Here is a 25,874-nt window from a genome sequence, read left to right as displayed (position 1 = left end):
GCATGCGACACGGCTTCGGGCTGAGAGCCCTGGTGAGCTTGCCTAGGGAGACTTCGGCTGTTGCGGCACTGAGGCCAGCTCAGTGGCTGGGCTGGTGTTGTCATGTGTCAGGAAGGGGAGAAGGCCTGGTGACAGGGGTAGCTGTCACCCACTGATGGGAAATAAACCTAGGTGCTTCCAGCTTCCAAGGCGCCTCAGTTTTCTTTTGATGAGGACAAGAAAGAAGGCTGAGTATCCTGCCCTGAAATGCCTGTTGGCTGAAAGCTGTAAATTCATTTTCTCTCATGGGTTAGTTACAAGGCACGTGTGGAAAACAGGCTCCCGGAGGTTGCCAGGCACAGCTGGATTGATTGGGATAGCTGTGGGGAAAGGAGGAAGGAGCTCCGTAATCGATTTGTGATGTCTGCTGTGGCAGGGATGGAACAGGTTGTGGCTGGGCATGCTAGCCATTCCTGTGGGAGAGTGGCCTGGTGCCCAGATCTCTGTCCATGGTGTTTGTGCACAGCGTTGCTGAACCAGGGGCGGGTAGGTGCGGGAGGCCCACCTGGCCTCTTGCCCTCTGGGGATCGTCTGCCAGCTGTCTTGCCTGCCGTGCGGGCGGGAAGGTCTGAGGGATCCATGCAGTCGGACTAGACATAGGTCCTTTTCAAAATGCATCCTCTGATTTGCAGCTGTTCTTGGTAGAACCCATTCCCCATGGCCTGCCTCTGTCACCCCAAGTTCTTACTGTTGCCTCTACCCAGGAGTTGCTGCCTGAGGCCTTTCCCACCATGGTTCTACTTTCTGTTGTTCAAGGCAGCAAACCCCTGGACCTTGATGGTTTAGGGATCTCTCTGACCTGGCGGGGGTGTAGTTGGAGGGGCCTGGCAGCTGGGGAAGCGAGTCCCCCAATGCTATGACACAAGCTCAGGGAGAAAAAAGTCACACATGCCATGGAGTGCAGAGAGGCTGATGGCCACAGGAGAGCTGGTCTGGAAGGTGCCCACAGGGCCGGAGCCATGTCGATGTAGAGGCCGGGCTCAGCTTAGACAGGGCTCTCTATCCATCAGCTCTGCCCAGCCCCAGCCTCCAAACCCTTTCCATTCTCCCTCAGTTCCCAGAAATAGCCGTCTGTGGTTCAGCAAGTTCAGTAGCAAATGATGCCCGAGACCATCCGGGGATGTGCTGATTTGCAGAGGCTGCTTCCCAATACCTCACCTTGTCATCAGTTTCCCTGGCTCTGCCTCCCCTGGAGGCTGACGTGCTAGCACCTGCTTTTCTAATTGCTCAGACCTGTGTGCTTGAGGAGGGGAGTTGTCACATGGTCATGGGATGAGACTTTTGGGGTCTTGTTACTAGGAATTGGTCCCAAGGTGTTCCACCCCTTGGCAGAGGGTTTTCTCCTCTACCCGATGAAGGGTGGGGTTCCACCCGAGGCCAGAGTTCTGGCGGCTGAGTCAGAGTCAGAGCATGTCCTTGAGTCCCCAGGGACAAACTCTGGCTTCCCAAGAAACACCATTTATCCAAAGCAGCCTGCAGCCCTGTACACTCCTTCCTGGGCCTCCAGCCCCATGGGTCTGGTTTCTGCCCTTTTCCTTTTCGGTTTCATGCCCCCCGGTCAGAACACCTCTTTGGCCATTGCCCTCCTGTCGGGGCAGCACCTGGAAGCTGGCATCCTGCCAGCAGCCCAGCCACCCACTCCTCCAGGCTGGTCTGCTCCTCCAGGCCTTTTCTCCTGCACCCACGCCTCTGCCTGCCTCCCCTCATTCCATCATGCCCTTGTGGCTTTTTAATTCCACTAAATTTACTTTCCTGGAATCAGACACCATTGGGCAGCCACGAGGTCTGAGCTGATGACTTCCCAAGCTGCATTCTGCTCATTCCAGGTCCCTCCTAGATTCAGCTGCTCCTGTTCCTCAACTCGGGCCAAGCGAGGAGAGGAGTCCTGCTCTCTGCCCCAGCCCTCCCTCACTGGCGCTCCTGTTTTCCAGCCTCCGTATGCTGGAGACATACCTGGACTGATTCATGTGTGTCTGGTTCGTTACCTCTCAGCTGGCGGGGAAGTCGGAGTCTCCCCGAAGGCCAGGATGGCAGGACCAGGCTTCTTCATGGCCGAGCTGGGGCCTCTTCATCTTCTCTGCCCAAGCCTGGGGGAGCCATCCCTCCCCATCCCGCTCCTCTGTGTCCTCCAGCATCAGACTTGTTTCTGTGATCAGATCACAAAGAGGGAGCGCACACAGATGTGGGGGGTTCCTGCTCCCCCAGGTCTGTGCAGGGCAACAGCAGGTTAAGGAGCTAAGGCCACAGCAATTAGCACAATGCACGTCCTGCTCGGAGCCCAGAGCCAATGTGGCAGCCGGTGCCGCTCAGGGCAATTTGTTCTGGTGCTAATTACAACACCAGGATAATGATGATGTGGCCAGGTTTAATTTCTCTCATGTTAAATAGGAAAGAAGCCATGAGTTACTGGCTCAGATGGAAATTGGCTCAAGTGTGTCTCTGACACCAATTACCAAGAAAAGGGATTAGGTGGGGTCCAAGGTGTCAGGGCAGTGCCCATGTTGGGAGCTGAGGAAGGAGGCTGCTCAGATGCCAGCCCCGAGCCAGCCTGGTCCTCTGAATGCAGGAGGCACTAGGAAAGGGAGTGATGGGCTGGCCATGCTCTCTCAGCCCCCTGCAGGGGGTGAGCCTTCTAGAAAGGTAAGGGCATTGGAGGAAGGAGGGAGGAAGGAAAGGAAGAAGTGCTTCTGGAAAAAGGAGACTTTCTCCAAGGAATAGCACCCACTGCCCCACCTTTGTAGCCTCAGTTCAGTGGCCGCCTCCTGCCAGCCCACTGTGAACTCGCTCCTGCCCTCTGAGATGCTCCAGCTGATGTCACCCAAGGCCACTTAGCACTTAGTGGGCATGTCTGCCTATGTTGGCCTCGATTTTCCTCTCCAACTAGTCAGCTCCCAAGGGAGAGACATGCATTCCTGTCTCCCCTGAGTGCCCAGCACAGAGCCACAGCCACCACAGGGCAGGAGCCAGCATTTGGGAGAGCCATGTTCTGCTGTGGTGACCTGTCCACCCTGGGGCGGGAATGAGCAGGCCTCACGGACTCGGGGCCTGGAGCTCAGGATTGGTGCCAAGATTTACAGAGAAGGGCCTGAGTTGACGTGGCACGTAAGCTTCTGAGTCATCGGGCTTTCAGGAGAGGGTGCTACCTCTCTGTCTGTGTGTGTCTGTCTGTCTTTCAGGCTCTCTGTCTCTCTCTGCCTCTCTCTCTGTCATGTTCTCCCTCCCCATCTCTCCATTGCTGACAAATATTCTATTAGGCTATGAGCGAGGAGACGGGCAGGGAGCCTCTCACAGGCAGGGCACTAGAGCCCATGTGGCCCATAGGCTCATAAAGCCATTGGCATGACCAGTAACCACCATGTGAGGTCACCAGGACAGCTGGGGAGGGACCAGATGACCTGAGCTCAGCCCACTCCAGCTGGGCAGGGCCAGAGCCATGACCTGGAGGAGGCCACCTCTTCCCCTCTGCTGGTGGCAGGCATCCTCAGCATTGCTGGGGGCTCTGTGTCACAGCTGACAGGGCCTTCAGGCTCCCCTGAGCCTACCCAGTGCATTTTCTAGAAGGATTTCTGAGACCCAGCGAGAGCAGGGCCAGGCCCAGGTCACCCAGTGGGTCAGGGGAGGAGCGGGCAGTGCTCCATTCTCCCGATGCCTTGGCCTCTGCCCCTACCGCCTGATGTGGGTGTCACTGCAACCGCAGGACCCTGAGCCTCGTGAGGTGGAGGAGGCATGAAGGGGTGAGCTGGACAGAGCGGTCCCTCCTGTTTGGGATTTTCTGATGGTTTCGAGGGGTAGGCAGCAGAGGTTCAGGGCCCCCTGACGTCCTCATGTGCCCCTTTCTCCTGGTCCTCCACCTTCCATCCTTCTCCGCATTCTCCGCCTGCCCCCTCAGGGGACCAGGCCCCCATTCCAGGCCAGACTTCCCTGCAGATTCTGTATGGCTCATTTGGAAACTATTTCTGCTTCTAATGAGTGTTTTCCTTTGTGCCCTTGTCCTCTAAAATGCTTAATGACTGCTTTCCGTGCTCGAGTGAAGCGGGGGTGTGTCCCCACATGGCTGCCATTGCCAGGCCGGAGCTGTTTGGCTGCCAAGCCCGGCTTGCTTGGGTGGAGGCAGCGGGGGGTCCTTCCTGGCCCACGCTGGCAGCACAGACCAAGCCTGTGGGGGCAAGAGCACGGCTGCGGGGAGACGGGGACCCTGGGGCCTTAGGAGACCACAGGACAGGGTGGCAGTGCAGGTCGGGGCTCCCACATCACTGGAACAGGCAGATCTTTGAGCCTGAGTTCTAGGAGTTGAGCTCCTTGGGGGACTCTGGATTCAGAGTCTGAGGAGCTGGATTCCAGCTCTGCCTGGACCTACCTGAGCACCAGGAGCGGTGACCATGCCACTGGACGCCTCTGGTGCTGACTCCTGGCTGGGCAGTGAGCCTCCACCACGCACCGCACTTCACCTGGGAGAAAACAGCCTCCGAGAAGCTCCACAGTTGCTCAGTCAATAGGGGGGCAACCATCGCTGCCCTCTGCTGCCTCCCCTGGGGGCACCACCATCACCCCTGTTTATAGATGAGGCATTTGAGAATCAGAGAGATTGGTCACCTTGTTGCAGATCACAGAAGTGGCCAGAAAGTGGGCCAGCTGCTGGGCCCTCAGCCTGGACGCTGTCTGCTTGCTGCCCCCACATGAGCCTTTGCCAGCCCTGGGTCCCCCTAGAAGTAGTGGGTGCAGGGCACAGGGGTGCCATCACCCCCTAGAGCAGGCACCGTGAGACTAAGCACCACAGGCATTGTGGCCAGAACAGAGCCCAGCCACAGCAGCCTCTGTGGCTGGTGCTACTGAGTGGGGACTCGGGGCGGGGACAATGCCAGTTCACCATGGGGTTCACTCCAGGCGGTCCTGGCCCCAAAGGGCCCCCATGTCCAGGAGCGAATTTGCCTTTACCTGGGACTCACCACCCGCCAGGAGAGGAAGAAGATGCCTTCTCCATGGGGCTGCCTCTGGGCGGGATCCAGGCTTCCCCACAAGGCCTGGGGCTCTGAAACCAGGTTCACAGGGGAGAGCTGAAGCCCCAGATCCCCAAATCAGTGGGCCTTCCGTCCCCAGAGTGGTCAGCTGCTTGTCCACCCTCGGGCTGAGAGCAGGGTTTCCTAGGGTAGTTCCCAGAGAGGGGAGAAGGGCAAGGCTGCAGGGAGAGGCCCTGGGGGAGATGCCCCGGTTCCGCTCCTGCCCCAGGCCATCTGCCCTCCATGGGAGCCCTGCAGAGTTAGCCAGACCATGGATCTCTCCAGCCAGAGCAGGTCCCATTGGCATACTCGGCCTTTTGGCCCATAGGAGGAACAGCTGGGGCTGAGGCAGCTCCATGGCAGAGGGACCGGCAGTCCTAGAGCCCAGGCTCGGGGCTCCCCCAAGGAGGAGGAGGAGGGCAAGTGGCCTCTCCAGGCTGCTACAGCCTCTGGAGTTCCATACTCAGGCCCTAGAGAAGCCACTTCTGCTCCTTGTTCAGGAGACCTTGCAGCCAACAGCCTTTTCAGCCTCTGCCCCAGACACAGGCCCTGTAGGCCTCAGCCGAGGCATGCCCCCAGGGAGTCCTCCCTTCCTGCTGTAGCCCTCAAGAGGGGCCGTGGGGCCCCCTCACTGCTGAAGAATCTTTTCAGAGGGACAGGCCCTGCAGGTCCCTGAGGGCAACTGAGTCCCAGGCACCCCCAGCCAACAGAGAAGAGAGTAGGCCGTGAGCCCTTCTGGCCCAGCTCCAGGGACCGTGGCACCTCATGTGGGTCTGAGATGAGCCCAGCTCCACACTGGGGCATTAGTGTAATTTCTCTCCACTGACGCCGGAACCTGGCTGTGGAACGTGATGGCCTCTCTGAGCCGACTGCCTGTGGCTCCCCAAGAAGGGTCCTCAGGATGTGTCTCTTCTGGGAGCACCAAAGCGTGCTGCTGTGTCAGGTCTAGGCATCCTGCAGGGTCCCTGAACACCAGCCCCTGCCTGCTGCAACCACACAGGAGGCTGCCCTTCCGGGGCCACCACCCTGGACACTGGGTGAGTGGATGGGCACCATCAGCCCTCTGTGTGGGGTGGGGTTTAGACCCGTCAAATAGTGGGGTTAGGATCACCCAAAGAAGCACCTATTAGCTGTGTGACACTGGGCAGTTTGTCTAATTTCTCTGAGTCTCAGTTAGCTCATCCATAAAATGGAGCTAACAGCAAAGAAGCAGCTATTAGCTGTGTGACTCTGGGCAGTTTGTCTAATGTCTCTGAGTCTCAGTTAGCTCATCCATAAAATGGAGCCAACAGCAAAGAAGCAGCTATTAGCTGTGTGACTCTGGGCAGTTTGTCTAATGTCTCTGAGTCTCAGTTAGCTCATCCATAAAATGGAGCCAACAGCAAAGAAGCAGCTATCAGCTGTATGACTCTGGGCAGTCCGTCTATTTTCTCTGAGTTTCAGTTAGCTCATCCATAAAATGGAGCCAACAGCAAAGAAGCAGCTATTAGCTGTGTGACTCTGGGCAGTTTGTCTAATGTCTCTGAGTCTCAGTTAGCTCATCCATAAAATGGAGCCAACAGCAAAGAAGCAGCTATCAACTGTATGACTCTGGGCAGTCTGTCTATTTTCTCTGAGTCTCAGTTAGCTCATCCATAAAATGGAGCCAACAGCAAAGAAGCAGCTATTAGCTGTGTGACTCTGGGCAGTCTGTCTATTTTCTCTGAGTCTCAGTTTGCTCATCCATAAAATGGAGCCAACAGCAGCATGGACTACAGAGGCTGTTGGAGGAGTGAAGTCTGCATTGATGCCGTGCATAAAATGTCACCCAGTCCCTGGCACAGGGCAAGCATCCACGAATGATAGCTTGATGCTGCCAGCACCACGTAGACCTGTAAGCGGACATCCTGAATCCCGGAGAAAGCCTCTGTGACATCCCCACCCCATCCCTAGCATCCCACCTCCGCATTCTCTCTCCCAGAGGGGTTGAGCTAGGCTGAGCCAGCCCCTCCCAAAGCCTGAGCCAGGCAGGAGCCCCGCTGGTACAGGCAGCCTCTCTACACTTCATACCACCCTCTTCTGCAGCCCGGACAGAGAAGGGAGCAGAGGCTACACCAGGGTGGTGCTGTCATTGCAATAAATGTCCCTTAGCCACCCAAGAGACTTGATGTCTATTTGGAGAATGAGCAGCTTTTTGGCAACCCAAGTGTCTCCCCAGAAGTGCAGCCTCTCCCCGCACCCCACTCCAGGACCACGCCCTGCAGCCCTCAGGAAGGACTGCCCTGGCGGTGAGCTGTGAGCTCGGTCATGGAAGGGACTGCAGGCCAAGTGGGACACCCGGAAGAGTATGGCCGCGCTCGCCCCTCAGCCCGTGGCCTCCTCCTGGTGGTGGGGACCTCTCCACCCGGATGAGCTGGGCTCTTCCCTGGCAGGCCATCTCTAGGATGCACAAGCTAGCTTGACAGGATATCATTTCTTTCTTTCTTTTTCTTTCTTCTTTTTAAAAAATCTTTCTTAAAATGGAGAATATTATAGCTTCATAAAAAATACCTGAGCTTTTTGCTCAGTAACCATTTTTATGTTTCATCAGGGTGAAATAGAAGTGGCTTGGAAATAAAGCCTGACGGCACTGGCTCTGTACCTGGGCCTTCTACTGCCATCTATCGCTGGGGCAGGGCTCCACGGCTCCCACCAAATGAGGCTTGGCGGGGGGGATTAGAGCAACAGGAGGCATTGCTGTCAGGCTGACACTCTGCCCCAAAGAGGACATTTGGACCCATGTGCTTCAAGGAAAGGAAGCAAGTCGCTCCCTGAGGGGTCCTGGCCTCCACATCTGGGCTCAGCAGGGAGGGGAAGGTGTCCCAGGCCTGCCAGACCCTCTGCGCACCATCCCGCAGCCCAGCCCTGGTATCTTTGGTGTTATAAGCACCCTGTGTTACCTTCAGCCACCAAGAGTGGGGACGTGGCTGATGCCGAGGTGCCCCTATACACGCTCACCACCGTGCATGGCTCAGGAGACCACAGCCCCGGCCGTGCGTGACGGCCACTGGGCGCTTGATCAGGAACTTCAAGGCCTGGCTTTTGGTTCTCACAGCCACCCTGGGAAGGAAACAGGGCGGGGGTGAGTTCGTCCCAGTGTTTCATAGAAGAAGAAACTGAGGGTCAGGAAGAGAATAAGGGGCTCCAAAAGACATAGGGTAGGCAGGGCCCTGGTCCAGGCCCTTTAAGCAGACATGGTCCCTGTCCTGGGGGAGCCCACAGGCCACAGCGGCCAGGCCCAAGGTACACACATGTGCAGTGAACAGAGATGAGAAGGAAGAGCAGCTTCCAGAGCCTGGATGTGCTGGCCTCACAGGGACCAGTCCTGATGCCAAGAAGGGCAAGAGAAAGGTTGACCGACCCTGACATAAACCCCAAGTTTCCCCTGCCCTGGCCCTTGGCGTCCCTGTGAGGCTGGGGTCTGATGGGACCTTTCTTCCACACCTTTGGCCACCTCAGCTGAGCTGACCATGGGCACACTCCAGAGCACTTGGACCTCAGCAGCGGACACTGAGCCAGCCCGCTGTACTCCAAGGGGTAGCTGGAACTCGGCAGCAGACACAGGAGTGGCCAGGCCCTGACATTTGGGCCCTTGGATCCTTGCATGGACAGCAGATGGAGGACCCTGTGGTGTCAAAGCCATTTCTGACCCTAGCCTAGTTGGTGGTCCCTAAAGCTGGTCAAGACGGTGGATCCAGAGAAGGAGACATAGAATGGGCGGGGTGGTCAGGGGAGGCTTCCTGGAGGAGGTGAGCCCAAAGTCGAACGATGTAAGAAATGGGGAGGCGGTGTTTCCATGCCCTCTGACATGGGGCAAGCATGGGTCACAGTGCTAAGTGCTCAGTGAGACTAACAAGGCCACTTGAGGGGTCCCAGTTCCCATGAGCCAGTTCCACACACCTCACCCGGCACAGGGCTGTCTGGGAAGAGGCCCTCAGGACAGGTGTCCCAGCACTGGCGCCAGCCAGGTGATCTGGAGGGGAGCATGGGGAAGGGCCTGGAATCCTCCTGTCTCTCTGCTGGGCTCAGAAGAGAGCAGGACAGGAAGAGCCTCACCAGACCAGTGCATGCAGGTTCAACATGGCCATGCAAACTCCCCACAGCTGACAGTGACAGCAGTGGCCATCCTCACCCTCATCCTGTCATCAGTAGCAATAACAACAGTCATCGAAGGCTGCGGGCAAGCACTCAGCCTGCCTGTGAGGCCAGCATTTAGTCACTGTCACCATGTGGAAAGGAGGCTGGGCCTGTGCTTCAGGTTGGGCCTCCGCAGCCCCCGCCATGCAGAGGGAAGGCTGGCTGAAGACCCAGACACTGGCTCACTTCACAGACCTTGCAGGAAAGACAAGACCCCAGCAGACGCTTGTGCCATTAGATAATTAGGAGAAGGGCAAGGAGGTGTGAGGGAGGCCAGGGCTCCAGCGGTGCCCCAGGTAGGAGGAAACCCTGGCAGGAGTGACCATGGTGACACTGAGAAACTCACTCAGTCCAGAAGCTGCAGGCCAGGGATAGAAACCCAGCCCTGGTCTTAGAAGCCGCCTCGACAGCTTCATCTGGACTAGTAAACGGCAAAGCCCTCCTGCAGCTGGGGAGGGGCGGGTTTTGGAAAAGAGAGCTGAGGATGAAAGGTTGTGTCAGCCAGAGGGTTCCTAAGCTGCCTCCTGGGTCTGGCTTCATTCTAGCTGGCAGCTTCCACATCTTTCTCCATTTAATGTCCCTTGAATAACGTGATGAGGAGATAAGGTAGACACTGGGAATTTACGGTGCTATGCAAAAAATCGCTCAATTCCATTAAGATTTCAGGACCCTTGCCAAGGCTGCACGGCAGAGCGGATAGTATTTCCCGCTCAGACATCTTTGCCTGATTGCAATTTACGATGCCAAGGCCACTGCTGTACCCACCTAAAGCCTCCAGAAAATATGGCAGAGCTCCCAAAACGGCCATTATCCTCTCTGAGAAAAGTCACTGGGCATTTTCTAGAAGATTCCTTCTTCCTGATTCCTTCCTTCACCCCTCCCCGCCTCTGGGGACTGGGCGACAGGAGGACATCCAGTCGGCTTTCTCAGAGGGTCCCCTCGCAGGCCCCCATGCTCACCCTTCACCTTGCAGACTGCGGCGGCCAATGTCTGCTATGTGGCCAGAGCCCTCTGGGGAGGGGCACCCTCTGCTCCCGCCGTGTGGACGAGTGGGTACTGAGTACAGGGGAGACCTCGGGGCATCAGGAAAGTCTTCCTCCTGGCCACCTATGTGGGACCACCAGAGCCAAAGGTTTTGAATTCATCTCCACCCTTATGAGCCAAGTGACTCTGGCCAACTGAATCAACTTCTTTGAACCTTATTTCCTTTTTGGTAAAATAAAATAAAATACCTCCCTCCTGAGCTGAATGGGAAGATGAATTGAGCTAAGACACACAGAGGTCTTTTGGACTCGGCAGCCCCCTGGGAAGTGGTGGCTGTTGTCACCCCACCAGGACCCTTTCCAGAAGCTTTTACTCTAGGGGATTGGACGGGTGGAATAGCAGTGGTGGGGGAAGGGGGTCCCCTGAGAAGGTCCTATCCAACCCACTTTGCAAATGGCAAAATGCTAGGCTTGTGAGATGCAACTGTGTGATTAGGAACAAAACTCACTTGTTCCGCAGCCTCAGGCGGGAATCTGGTGTCTGGCTGAGTGAGATGGAAGCTCCGCCTTCTGGCACTTGTCTCCTGCATGCCACCCTCCCCGAGCCCCTCTGCTCCACACCATCCCCTGTGACTGCCACCAGGACCTCTCCTGGCCTGGCCTGCCAACGCTCCTCTGTCCCTCAGCCCTTAGGGACTGGGCTGCCCAGGCTTGACTGGGAGAGAGGAAGGATGAAGCTTCCGGAGCCGCAGTTCCTTAGAGATGGAAATTATTAATTAGTCTTATTATCCAGAACTTGTCAGTCTCTTAATCCTTCCGTCGGCAGAGGGCTTTACGCCTCCACGGCGTGTGCTGTCAGCTTGGCTAAACAATCGCTTTTCATATACAGCCAGAACAATGGGCAATACAGTTTGGTTACTATCTTTATTTATCAAGCCAAACAATCCTGCCCCCTCTAAGAACATCCTTCAAAGATGTGGAGAATGCAGAAGCTGCTTAATTTCCCTTCTAGATGGCTTATAATATGCGGCTTTTGTTTAATTATCCTTTTCATGTAATCTTCAGCTGACATTGTGTCCTTAATATTCTAATCTCCTTTGGAGCAAAGGGGAGACTGTAGTTTCCAAAGCAAAAGACAAAACTTTGCCTCAAGGAAACACTTTCTCTTTTGCCTCTGAAGTGATTCAAAGGGCAAAGAGTGAAATCCAGATGTAGTGGGACAGAATGCAGTGGAAAACGTGGGCCATGGGTGACCCACTCTGCGTGTGGACGTCAGCAGCTTGCTGGGCCTCCAGCTGCTCCCAGCTGGTGATGTTGGTCTGTGTGGGCGTGTCAGAGACTCTAGCTCAACAAGGAAGTCCCATGACATGGTGTCATCACTGCTTTTAGCACCATTAATATTTCAGTGGCTCTCGGGATGCAGGTTGTATATTCCCACGGGAGACACACCACCTGCTTCAGACTCCTGGCAAATGGTTTTGCCTAGACAGGTGAACACAGGTGCGCCCAGGTACCCACAGGTGCACACAGCTGTACACAGGCGTCACTGCGCCACAAGCCTCCCCTCTCAGTTCTCCTGCCTTCCTGCTGGAGTCAGGATCTGGGCTGGGGGTGGTACCTGAAGGAGGCTTCTTGCCATCCCCATCACCACCCCAAAATGGGCAGGACATCCTGGGGGATTTTCTGCTCTTTTTCCAGACATGCCAGGGTCCCTGTAGGTGATGGGGAATATTAACAGAGTTGTCCTCTCACTCCACCTGGCTGCTGGGAGAAGGCAGCCATGAGCACAGGGTGTCTTCCCCAGGCCTCACTGGGCTGTCATGTGAGATGCACTGGTGCCGGCGAGCCTCCTGCCCAGCCCAGCCCAGCCTAGCTCAGCTCAGCAGCATCCCTGAAGCCTGAAGCCTCTGGAACCTAGGCCACCTCCCAGCATGCAGAGCCATCCTGCCTCATGTCTTTCTTTGCTGTTCCTGCAATTCTGCCTCTCTACCTAGTCCCTTATCTGCTTCTGCCAGAGCAGCCCCACTGGCTGGCAGCCACTGAACCCACATAGCCAAGTGCTCCTGTGGGTTGAGCTTCCCTTCAGCTCAGTGTTCTGCACCCCCAGAAGATATATGTGTGTGTGCATGTGTGTGAATGTGTATATGTGTGTATGAGTGTATGTCAGTGTGTGAGTGCACAAGTGTGTATATATGTGAATGTATGTGCATGTGTGTGAATGCTTGTGTATGACTCTGAGTGCATGTGTATGTCCATGTGTGAGTCCGTATGAGTGTGTTTGTGTGAGTGCATGTGTCCGTGTGTGTGAATATGGGTGTGAGAGCATGTGTGTGTGCTTGTGTGTGAGTACGTGTGTGTGAGCACCTGTGTCCGTGTGGCTGTGTGTGTGTGTGCTTGTGTCTCAGTGCATGTGTGTGCATGTGTGTGTACGTGTGTGTGAGTGCATGTGTCCGTGTGTGTGCATGTGTCTGAGTGCATGTGTGGGAGTGCATCTGTGTATGAGTGCGTGTGTGTATGAGTGCATTTGTAAGTGTATGTGTGTGAGTATGAGTGCATGTATATGTGCATGTGTGTGTTTGTGCATGTGTGTGAGTGCCTGCATGTGCATATATGAGAGTGTGTGTATGTGTGTAAGAGAGAGACAGAGAGAGAGAGATATCCTCGCCCCTAGTTCCCCTCTCCTCCTCTTCTCCCCCTGCTCCTTCCAGCTTTCCTTCTCCTCCAGGCCCCGATGAGGCTCTTGGAGAGGTCACTAATGACCTCTGCCTTGCTATACCAGAAGGTCACTGTGCCATCGTCATGTTTCCTGGCCTCCCAGCAACACCCCTTCAGGCGGCCATTCCCTCCTTATGAACGCTCCCTGCTGCCGAGACTTCCCGGCTATCTCCCTCCTGTCTGTTCTTGGCAATCCCTCTTGTTCAACCCCCTGATGCTGGACTATCCCTGAGCTGCTGAGGCCTTCTCTTCTCTGTCTACACTTTCTCCTGGGATCATCTCATCCAGCCCCACAGCCCCAGTGCCAACTGTATGCTAGTGACTCCCACATTCATATCCATGTCCTGCCTCACTGCTCTGCACCAGACTTTTACCCGACTCAACATCCTCTCTTAATGCAGAATCTGCATCTCCAACTTCTCACGGCTAGAGCAGGACTCATGATGATTTCCTCCCTGAACTGCTCTTCCTCCTGCCTTAGAGCATCGATGGCTCGCCATCATGCAGAGGCTCAAGCCAACCCTCCATTATGCCCCTCTTTCCCTCACTGCCTCTTTCCTGCTCAGAAATATGTCCTGAACCCACCTCCTTCTCTCCCTCTCTTCTGCTTCCCAACCCTAAGCCATGGCTCCCTCCTACCCAGAGCTGGAATCCCTCCTTCTTAGCCTGTGCTGCACTCTCCACAAAGCGGTGGGGGCAGCCACTTAAATCCCAAATCAGATCACATCACCCTCATGCTTCAGGCAGTTCAAGAAGTCTCCATGGCACTTAATGTCCAAAACCTTACCGTGACCTCTGAAGACCTGTACCCTTGACCTTGGTCTTCCTCTCCCTGCTCACTCTCCAGCCATACTGGCTTCTTTCTCTCCTCAAAGAGTCAGGTCCTTTCGTGCCTCAGGGCCTTTACACATGCTCCTCCCTCTGACTGGAGGCTGCCCTGGACCTTCCATGGTTGACACTAAGATTCAGGTCTCCTTTCAACTTTCAACTCCGCATCAAAGCCCTCTTGACACTCCATCTACTCCATCTACTGTTCCCTCACTCTCTGGCAAGCCCTTCTGTTCCTCCCTCCCCAGCATTTTATGATGAAATGTTTATGATATACAGAAAAGTTGAGAGAATTGTACACACACCCGTACAGCTGCCACCCAGATTCTGCTGTTAACATTTGACCGTATCATTTGATCACTTACATGTTCCACCTATCCAGCAATTTTTCGAGGATTTCAAAGTAAGCAGCAGCCGCAGCACACCTCCCCCAAGTCTTTCAAGGGGCATAGCATTAACCAAAGTTCAATATTTGCATACAGTTCTTTTTTTTTGCTTTTGAAGTAAAGTTTATACACTGTGAAACAATTGAATGCCTACATGTTAAGTGCACTAGTTGATGAGTTTCGATCGATGCATGCGTCAGTCATACCCTAAGCCCACATCAAGATTTGGAACATCGCCATCACCCCAGAAAGTACCCATGTGTCCCTTTGCAGTCAATCCCCACTTCACTCCCAGAAGCCACCACTGTTCTGATTTCTCCACTATAGGTTCATTTTTTCTGTTCTAGAACTTCGTAGAACTGGAATCCTGCAGTATATGTGCTCCGGTATATACTTGGCTTCTTTCACTCCACATCGTATTTTGCCATTCATCATGTTGCTACTGCCTACTGTGTTATTTATGCCTTGTCTATCCCCCCAAGCCCAGCGCCATCCTTCAAGCATAAGCTCCACAGGGTCAGGGGCATGATCTGTTTTGTTCACTGCTACATTTGGAGTGCCTGGAGCCATGCCTGGCACATAAGTACTTGTTTATTGGATAGGTGTGAATAGTGTCCATCCATCCAGCACCAGGCTTCCTGAGGGCAGGGCCAGGTCACTACTTCCTGGGGTTTCTCCTAGGCTCTCCCACGGCTGCCCCTAGGTCCAGCTGTGCCCCACGAGCACAAGCGTCAGCACTAGGTAAAGACACCAGAATGGATGTGCTCTCCACGCAGTGTGTCCCCACCTCCCTCCATCCTCCTGAAGAGGGAGAAGGTATGCTCTTTAGAGATACAGTTTAAACTGGCCTTAGCTTGGGCAGAACTAAAGCATCAGAGAGCCTTTGGAATGCCCAGAAAGGGTGACCCTGGTGACACCAGGCATGAGAATTCTCTGTGAGCTTGGCTTGGAGGATTGAGAAGGAAATTCGGGGCAGAAACGTTTGTTGATCCTGAATTGCTAAAAGATTTCTTAGTTTGGAGACCAAGTTCTCAGAAAAACACTGTCGGTTCCAAAGAAACGAGCTCCCATGGGGTCTCATTTCGCCCTATCTGTGCCCTCAGTTTCTCTGCAGCAGAGGAGGTGGCATTAGGGTGCAGGCGTCTCTGTGGAAAGTCCCCAGCTCAGGTCCCTGATGCAGGGGCTCTGTCAACACCTCCTCTCAGTCAGAGTGATGTGAGCTGTAAATGTGCCCAGGCCCCACCCCATGTCATCCCAGGGTGAGCCTGGAGCCGGTGCCAGCCAACTGGGGCCACCTTTACAGCCTGAGAGGGCTGCAGAGCTCCAGACAGGAGGCTGAGCCAACCCCTCTGCATTCAATATGTCTCAGCCTCTCTCAGGAAGCTGGGCCCCGGCAGCCCGAGGTCAAGCGGGAATCCTTCAGCCCCCTGCAGGCTCAGGACATATTTGAGAGCAGGAAAGAGGCAGTGAGGGAAAGAGAGGCATGAAGGAGGGTTGCATGGATGGAGATTTGTCATTGCAGTCAGACCGGAGGAAGAGAGCTCAGGGAGGAAATCAGGAGTCCTGCTTCAGCCACGAGAAGTTTAAGATGCAAATTCTGCATTAAGAAGGGATGTTGAGTCAGATCTAAAATCTGGTGCAGAGCAGCCCGTGGCAGCAACAAGAAGCCACCACGGCCAGAGACTGCAGTCTGGGAGCCTAGGCCGGAGGGAGACCCTCAGCTCGGGGAGCTCTTCTCCCCACCCTGAGGAAGGGCAGAGACAAGGAATGCAGCCCCCTCAGATCGCAGCCAAAGCCACTGGGAAGAAGCAAGTTCCCTTCCTTTCCTGGGGAGAACTGTAAAAGCCTCTGGGCAGGCAGACCAGCCAGGAAACAGAGCAGGGGCTGGAGGATTCCCCCTTGATCTCAGGCTGCCGGGGCCCAGCGTCCTGAGGGAGGCTGAGAGCTGGCATCTTGCTGACCCCAGGACAGGGCAGTAGCCCAGGGCGGGGAGCAGGGGGTCGCAGAACAAAGAGAGTCTCGTCCCATCCTGGGGAAGGAAACTTCACCTTTCTGCAGCCTCCTGCTGACTGGAGGACTCCTCAGGTGCACAGGGAGCTGGAGAATGCAGCCCACAGGCAGTGGCAGGACCCCAGGGGTGGCTCCTGGAGTGGGCCAGCCCCTGACCTGGCTCCCATGAGCAGCCTGAGCTCCAAACACCTCCTGGGCCTGTTCCCTCCTGGGGCAGAGGACCTTTGTATCATTTTTATTCCCACCTTGACCCTTGGCCAGGGAGAGTGGGGGAGCCCCACCTTGGCCCTGCACTTACTACCCTCGTAGGTAGGAAGTGCTCACTTCATTATGGGCTAAAATATTGTAGACCCAGCATTCACTCTGAGCCTCACCAAGCAAGAGAGATAAAACACAGCCACTTGCAGACCGTGGCCTGGGGCCACAGGGCCATCACCAGCTCATCCCAGGGCAGACCCGGTGTGGGTAGGTGGGTGTGTACCTGGCACAGAGGGGGCCCACCTCAGGCCCGCCTTCCTTCGGGGGGCTCACCAGCCTGACTCAGGCTGGCCCCCAGTCCCAGGAGACTGAGCCACTCCCCAGGAGGCCTGGAAAGGGTTGTCCTGATGCAGCCGCAAGGCCAGGGCCTGGGTGTTCACACTGACCTGGGTTCTAATCCCACTTCTTCAACCACGTGGAGCTGTGTCACCTCAGACTAATTAACCCAAAACCAGGGGCTCAGTTTCCTCATCCGCAGAATTTTTAAAGCACTTTGCACAGGGTTGGACATAGACCAGCACTCAGATAACAATCGTGGCCGGGCATGGTGGGTCACACCTGTAATCCCAGCACTTTGGGAGGCCAAGGCAGGTGGATCACAAGGTCAGGATATCAAGACCATCCTAGCTAACATGGTGAAATCCCGTCTCTACTAAAAATATAAAAAATTAGCCAGGCATGGTGGCGGGCACCTGTAGTCCCAACTACTCAGGAGGCTGAGGCAGGTGAATGGCATGAACCTGGGAGGCGGAGCTTGCAGTGAGCTGAGATCACGCCACTGCACTCCAACCTGGGCGACAGAGCAAGACTATGTCTCAGAAAAAAAAAAAAAATCGTGGCTGTTGTCATGACCGTTGTGTTTTTACAGAACCACGTGATAACCCCTGATAGAGCCGCCCGTGCTGAGCTGGGCCCACAAAGACCCCGTCCTAGGTTCTCTCCCCTCTCTGGCCATCAGTTGAGTTGTACACTGTGACCCACCGGGCCACTGCTTCCAGCATTCACAGCCAAAGACCTTGGCCAAGCACCGGCCCACGTTCACCATGGGCCATGCCTGCCCTGGCGACTCTGGGAATGTCCCCAGAGCTGCCCAGACCTGGATCCAGCCCCTTCTGTTGCCTCCAAAAGGCTTGGATTCAGAATTCCACAGGAGGATCTTCTCTGGCTGCCCATCCCCAGTCCCCCACCCTTTCCTGGTCAATGGCCTCCCTGTGTCCCCTGATGTCTGAGCCTGAAAGCCACAGCCCTTGTGCGCGCATTACGTAGCTGCAGTTGCCAGTTGTCACCCATGTCTCCATTGTGCCTCGTCTCTCAGGGTGTGTCAGAGCAGTCACTCCCACTGCCCTAGGGGAGAGAAGAAGGAAGCCCCATCCCCACCACCCTCCTGACAGCCACTCGTGCTCCCCGCCACATGCTGCTCTCGGCTCCCTGGGATCAGCTGCCTTTGGGGGCAGCTGGGGAAGGTGAAAGGGTTTGGTCATGGCACCTCTTCTGCCACAGCCATAATTCTGAACTTGGAGTAGTATGGGCAGTGCCGGACTGAGAGCCACAGCAGAGAGAGTGCAGCATGCTTGGGGTTTGGGGCTGCCGTTCCTTGCCAGAGTCACTGGCAGGATCTTCTGCTGCTGGGACCCTGCCAGGCTCTGGGCCCCTGGGTGAGTCCAGGAGAGCCCCTCCCACTGAGTCACAATGACTCTGCCCCTTCCCCACCAGGCGAGGCAGGACTTCAGAAACCATCCGGCCCAGTGCCTTGCTTTGCATGGGAAAGCTGTCACCTAGGGCAGGCCAATGACTTATCCAGGGACACCCAATGACTTAGCAGAAGAGCTGGGCTTGAACCCCAACTTCCTGACTGCACGGCCGGGCTCTTTCTGAGACTTCCCTCTCAATAGAGATGGTGGGCAACCCACAGCATTTTTAACACTCCAGGCCAGCTTCTCAGGCCACCCCGGCATGCACCTCAGCTGCCAGCTGTTGGTGTCTGATCAGAGAGTGCACGCTCACAACATTAGCCCAAGTTGAGCTTAATTAGATAAAAGATCATTCTACTGCCAGAAACAGACCATGCTTTCCCAGCTCCAGAAGTGACATTTGCATATAACTGCTGTTTGAGATGATGATTGCCTCTTTCAGGAAGAGACATGCAACTGCTCCTGAATTCGGTGTGACAGATTGCAGAATGGCCAGATTTTCGTAGGTGTTCAGATTTTGTCCTGCAAAGCAGTGGTATGCTGGAAATGCCTAACAGTTGGCTCTCCAGGAGAAAGAAAAAATTTCTGATTGGTGACGTTTGCCAATTTCTATGGTGTAAATACCACCACTGTAGCTGTCTTCAAGCTACCAACATGATATCATGATATCCATTGCAAAATTCTCAAAAATGTACCGGGCTGCTTTCATGAGCCAGTACAGGCCAGCTCCAACAACCGAGTCTTGTATTGCCTCTGCACGTCCAACCTCCTAGGACCTGTTTGGGCCTCTCTACTTCTGGCCAAGACTGATAATGCTCATGCCTTAAGGAATGAAAGGCAGGGTCTCCCTCTTGAGCCTCCCCTGGGGCAAGTCATCTGTCGCCATGGAGATTTCCAAGGCTGACGGGGGCCTGCTTTGGGCCTCTGAGACCTGACTTCCAGGGTGGTCTCTGTCCCCTGTTGCTACAGCTCAGCTCCTCCAGACCTAAGGCTTAGCTAATCTCAGGCTCCCTGTCTCTCCCATGTCGGGGATGACCCAAGTGCATCTTTCATCAGGGTCATGGCAGTGCCGCTGTTAGGTTCCACTTTGATGGTCAAAATGACACTCTGGGTGAACCTTGTCTTTCCTCCCTGGAGCTCCACCTCCCCAAGGCAGGATCTGAGGGAAGGTCCTGCCTCTGAAAGCCCTGTGAGCAACCCCCTGGATAGAGAAGCGGGGGCTTCCCCAGTCTGCCCTCCCAGCACACCCAAGCTCTACCCCTGACTTCTCTAGGGAAGTGGCTTAACCTCAGCCTCTCTGGGCCTCAGCTTCCTCACCTGTACAATGGAAATGAGAATAGCACCTGACTCAAGGGTTGTTGGGAGGGGAAAAATCCCTAACAAATGTGAAGCACTTAGCGTGATACACGGCACATAGCAGATGCTCAGTGAGCAGAGATGCTCCTGATAGGAGGGGCTCCTTTCTGACCCGCAGCTGGTCTGTCTCCCATCTATGCGTCTCGTGTTCCTCCCTCCTGTAGCAAGTGCATGAAGGCCCCTCCACGGTTGTCGGCTACTCTTCAAGCTCCTCAGTTAACCATGGAGCAAAGAGTTGTGGCCACCAAGAGGGAACTAAGAAGGCAGTACTTTGGGGTAAGAAACCTTTACTCAGGGTCAAGCCCCACCCCAGCTCTGGGGCCATGCCCAGCTACACCAAAGCTTTAAGGCAAAGGGAAAAATCAGTCAGACTGACCCTGTCTTTATTTAAAATGTTGATATTTTGTTCATCAAGGATTCTTGGATTAATTTTGGTATTTTAAAATATTGCACTGCAGTGGCATTTGTCTTGATGGCTGAGTGTTTGGGCACCTCTTGAGATTTCCACCCTAGTGCCAGCTCTGTCTGGACGTCCATGGAGGACCTGCCCGTGCTCTCTAGCATCCCATTCAGATGCTGGACCTGCTGCAGCCTGCAGGTGAGGCTGAGGATGCGGTGTCTTCTCAGCTCTCTTGTCCTGCACAGGGCCTGGCTTGCAGCAGGTGCTCAGTTCTTGACTGAAGAGCAGAGGGACAAGGACTGAAAGAAACTGAGTGTCCCCAAAAGCTGCACTTTCCAGAGCATTCTTATCGCCCCCCAGAGGAAGGGATCCCAGGCCCTTGTCTGTCCTTCACCCTGATCTCCTCCATCCCCTTCCCCTCTGTCCAGGTTCTTTGCTGTTTCTGCTGAGCCCCTCGGTTGCTCACGTCACAGCTCTGCCTCAGGACCCCAGGCCCTGCGGGGAGCATCTTAGCCATTCCCCGGAGTGGTGTCGTTTGCCGCCACCTCCCACACAGGCTCTCAGGAAAAGCCTGCCTGCCTTTGGAGCCAGGCTCTCCCTTCCCTTTCTCTGAGACTCCTCCCATCTACTCTCTGCAGTCTCTCTGGAATCTCGCTAGAGTCTCTCTGGGTCTCTCTAGAACCTCTCTAGAATCTCTCTGGAGTTTCCCTGGAACCTCTCTAGAATCTCTCCCTAGAGTCTTTCTAGAATCTCTCTAAAATCTCTCTGGAGCCTTTCTGGAATCTCCCTCTAGAATCTCTCTGCAATCTCTCTAGAATCTCTCTAGGTGCTTGATCCCAGGAGCTCTCAGGTGACCAGAGCCTTTCCAGCAGCAGCGCCTGGACAGGGGGCTGGAGCAGCTGTGAGGCTGGGCCAAGTGTGGGTGCTCCTGGTAGGATGTGGGATGGAGGCCTGGAGTGGCCAGGGATGGCTCCAAACCCTGGTGTCTGGCACCCCACTGGCTACAAAGGGTCCTCGTTACCCCCAGCTTCACTCCTGGAGCCCCAAGGAGCAAAGGGACCCTGAGAGGGGCTGGGATCAGGGACAACAACTCAGCCTATTTCTGCCCATCCCATCACACACACACAATGCACACACACGCACATACACACACATGTACACACAATACACATGCACACATACATACATCTGTACACATGCATGCACATACATACATCTGTACACATGTATACACATACATGCATGATACATGTAACACGCACACATACAACACATATATACATATAAGCATATATGTGCACACATATAAACACTTGCATACACACACATACACATAAATATATACATATGCATACATACCCATAGTACACATAAATGTACACATATATACACATACATGTACATATGTGCATGCTTGTAATTTGCAATATAAATATACACATGTAATGCAAATATGTACCTTAACATCACACACATATGCACATGATATACACATACATATATACACACAATACACATTGCAGATGTGTACACATGCACATTTATACACACATGTATACCCATGCACACGTCACACACAATACACATTCACACATACACATATACATACAGGCATACACACACACATGCTGCCACCCCCAGTGCCACATGGGCTCTGACATTTCTGCAAAGAGGGACACAGAGCCTCTGGGTAAATCTGAGCTCTCCCCACCTCAGTCACCTTTGGCAACAGCTACCACACTCCGTGGCCTCACATGCAAGAAAACCAGGATGGCTGTTATTTGGGGTCTCCTTTGCCATGGGTGGGCCCTGGCCTGGGAAGGGGGGCCATGATGCCTGCCACCCCCTAGACACACTCCCATTTGTTTCTGTCCCCCGTTTCCAGATGCTGAAGAAGATTCAACAACCTAGATAAGGCCCTCTATAGGACCTTCCAGAAGAGCTCAAATCAAATCACAGCCAAGAGATCTTTCGAGGGTCTTTGCAGGGGAAGGAAACAGCTGTCAGGGCAAGGCATGGCTGATTTGAGGCAGCTCTTTAGAGAGAGGCTGTGTTTGGAGAAGATGCATGCCATTGGCATGCAGGGCACTGGGGCTCCCGGCGAGCCTCTGCATCTCGTTCTCCAGGTGTCGGAGGAACTCACTCTTTAGGCATCCATGCGTGTTAGGGGTCAGGTAGTATGCCAGGTGCTAGGGTTGCAGGGGTGATCCAGCCCTTAGGAAGCTCACAGTCTAGGCAGGTGGAGACTCACAAGGGCCCTGGTGGTAAGTTATTTGGAATGCAAAGCATTGCGCAGAATTTATCCATTTGGTAAATACACACTCGTTAAAGTGGCACGCATCCGGCCTCCCCACCCTCCTGAGGCTGTAGTGGTGGAGGCGATCCTCATTCCTTTCCTGTCCAGCCCTCCACACCCCCTGGCCCGGAGCAGTTCCCATGCCAGGGGCCTTCGGCCAGCATCCCATGACCTAGACGAGGGTGGGACATGTCCGTCCCCACTCCTCCATGTCTGGCCCCAAGCAGACGGGGTGACTGGCTACTGGCATCATCAGCTTGCTTCTGGCTGCTCAGCAGATGGGGTGACTTTCGGCGGTTACGGGAGGGCACTTGGATCCCCCAGGAAATGTTCCACGCCAGGATATTGGATCTCACAGGCCTGCTCTGTGGTGACGTCCTGAAGGTGAAGCCCTCCCCGGCAGCCTCTGCCTCAGGTGACTGCTTTCTGCTACAGGAGTGACTCGGGCATCCTAGTTAATGTTGCAGAGTACGATAGGAGCAAATAGCTCTTCTCCCCACATCCAGGACCAGCCTGTCCTCTGGGTGAATCTGGTGCTGAGCTTCCCTTGCTATGCCTCCTCGCATGGGATTGCACCGTGCACAATGTGGAGACGTGCTTTCCATAAGAGATGCAGTTAGGAATGTGCGGTCACTGCTGCGGGCATCGATTGCCTAGAACACAACAGTGAGCCCTCCATAAAGTCGGAACTGTCATTATCAAAAGCAGTGATTGGCCGGGCGTGATGGCTCATGCCTGTAATCCCAGCACTTTGGGAGGCCGAGGCAGGCGGTTCACCTGAGGTCAGGAGTTCGAGACCAGCCTGGCCAACATGGCAAAACCCCGTCTCTACTAAAAATACAAAAATTAGCCGGGCGTAGTGGCACGTGCCTGCAATCCTAGCTACTCGGGAGGCTGAGGCCGGAGAATCGCTTGAACCCAGGAGGCGGAGGTTGCGATGAGCCGAGATTGTGCCACTGCACTCCAGCCTGGGTGATGAGAGCAAAACTCCATCTCAAAAAGAAAAAGTGGTGACAAAGCAGCCCCTCTGCCAGAGAGTGGCCAGTGTGACCTGAGGCCTTGGCACCCAGCCACCGTGCGTTACCTTTTGAGGTCTGTGCTAGAAGGTGCTGCTGCTGCAGGGGTCCTCTGACTTGGTTGTCAGGCCGAGATCCTCTCCTTGATGCAGAAAGTGGGAGGTGCTTCCCTCTCTCAGGCAGGATGCTCTTTCCTGGGAAGACTTTGAGCCACCAGGCTGAGGACATAACCCCAAAGCAGTTCAGGACTTCTGGCTTCAGTAGCAAAGGTATTTCCTTCTGTGCTTGTCTCTTCCCCACTCCAGCTCCGATCCATTGACTCAGCTTTTGTTCTGTGAATGTCATTTTCTTTGAATTTGTGTGAGTTTTGTTGTTTGCAAATAACCTAATGAAACTCCTTCTGTTCCCTTCCAAAACAAAAAGGAGGCTCTAGCATGGTCTACCTCCACATCTGAACTCCTCCAAGCTTTTCTGATGGTGTTTGGGCTGTACAGCACCCTGAGAGACCACCCCCGGCCTCCATGTACCTCCTGCCATCACCTGAGCCGCACTCACCAAGGCAGAGCCGGGAGGACTCCACCCACCCTCTTTCCTGTTCATAAGGTTTCTCAAGGAGCCTCTTGATGCTTGTTTACTTAAGGACGGGCACGGGTGAACTCTCACCCCCACCTGGTGATTTCACAAACACAAACGATAGAGGGGAAGGCTATTTCTCTCACTTTCTGGAAAAGGCCAAAACTAACCCTGAATCCCTCCGCCCATGTTTAGAGTAGACACAGAGGGAAGATGGTTCCGGAATGTTCTGCGTGTACTGCCGATTGTCCAATTGCTTAAAACAGGGCTTGGCGTGCATTGTTTTGGTCATTAGTTAACGAATCTGGGCGGGGAAAAAGGCAGAGCGCTAAATAATTACAAGCACTTCGGTGATTTTTTTTTCTACTGACTAAGGTTAAAATGAATAGTGTTGATCCGTTGCCCAGGCAGCAGGCTTGTTAAAGGAAATGGTATTTAAAATGATTTTTGAGCCAAAGCAATTTGGCTGCTTCAAGGCATCCTTTATCTTTTGCTTTCAAGAGGATAATAATGTTTAAAAACGAAGTCACTCATACCATTTCCTGTCGCGAAGCCAGCTCAGTGATGGGCAGAGCTTCCTCTGGGTTTGTTTACTTGCTCCATGATGGAAAATGCAAACCTAATGGGCTCCCTTCTGCCGAGGCTTTGGTGTTCCGACAAAACAAAGACCCATGCTGCTGCCGGAATCTGTGTCCACAGCTCTGGCCAGCTCACCCTGGAAGTCTTGATTGCCACATTGTGGATGTCAGAATGTCACGTGCTTGGTTAGAGCTTCTAAACAGGAGGCTCAAGGCCACTCCCTGGCTCTAGGGTGGAGTCGAGGAAACCTGTCTAGGATGGGACACGCTCCCACTAGGCTCAGGGTGCCCTCCCGTCCAAGAGCCTGATGGTCACCCCAGCTGGGAAGTTGCTAAGCAAGTCCTCCTTGGTAGAGCGTCTTTCCCATCATCCTCTGCGAGGAAGGCCGGGGCGATACACTCAGCTTAGAGAGTGAAGTCAGCAGAAAGCACAACTTCTCAGTGAACAGGATAAAAGGAAGGCACTACGGGGGCCCAGGACCTGCTCTGCCCTGCTTAGGGCTGGGCAGGGCTTACGGACGTGACATGCATAGAGGCTCAGAAGAGCTGGCTCCGGCCTTTTGCAGTCTGGGATCCTCAGCCGGGGTGTGCACATGAGCAAGGGTGCTCTATGCCCCTGCCTCCAGCCCCCGGGCTGCTCAGGAGGCAGCAATGAAGGACGGAAAGGGTTTCCATGGCCATGAAAGAGAGAGAGCTCATCCGCTCCTGCATAGCACTGTGAGGACTTGAACACACACACGCACACACATACAAACGCAAACCTACACACACACGCGCGCACACACACACAAATGTACATATACACATGCACGCACAGACACACAAACACAAACATACAAACACGCACACGCACAAACACAAACCTACAAACGCGCACACGCACACACAAACCTACATACACACGTGCACACACAAACACAAACCTGCAAACACACACGCACGCACACATAAACACAAACTTACATACACATGCACACACACAAACACAAACATACAAACGCGCACACAAACACAAACCTACAAACACACATGCACGCACACACAAACACAAACCTACATACACACGCGCGCACACACACAAACACAAGCATACAAACGTGAGCACACAACACAAACCTACATACACACGTGCACACACAAACACAAACCTGCAAACACACACGCACGCACACATAAACACAAACCTACATACACGCACACACACAAACGTACAATCACGCACACACAAACCTACGTACACATGTGCACACAAACATACACGCGCACACAAACACAAACATACAAACGCACACACACAAACACAAACCTACATACACATGCATGCACACACAAACGCAAACATACAAACACACGTGCGCACACACAAACATACAAACACGTGCACACACACAAACACAAACCTACATACACACGCACACACAAACACAAACATACAAACACACGTGCAAACACACAAAAACATATAAACACGCGTGCACACACACAACCATACAAACACACACACGCAGGGGCACACATAAGAAAGTGCCAAGCACAGTACCAGGCACGCAACGACGGATCCACACACTTTAGATCCTTCTCCGGCCTTTCTTT

The 25,874-nt window shown here is 54.3% G+C and overlaps 1 protein-coding gene across 13 annotated transcripts in view; it reads left to right on the top strand.

The window, feature by feature from the left end:
- Window positions 1–25,874, top strand: part of CAMTA1 (calmodulin binding transcription activator 1) — a 986,830-nt gene that overhangs the window by 683,751 nt on the left and 277,205 nt on the right. The window lies entirely within an intron of this gene.

The sequence above is a fragment of the Gorilla gorilla genome, chromosome 1 (assembly GCF_029281585.2).
Source record: "Gorilla gorilla gorilla isolate KB3781 chromosome 1, NHGRI_mGorGor1-v2.1_pri, whole genome shotgun sequence".
NCBI lineage: Eukaryota > Metazoa > Chordata > Mammalia > Primates > Hominidae > Gorilla > Gorilla gorilla.
Note: the sequence above shows the minus strand (reverse complement) of the source record. Positions and strands in the feature narration are given on the sequence as shown.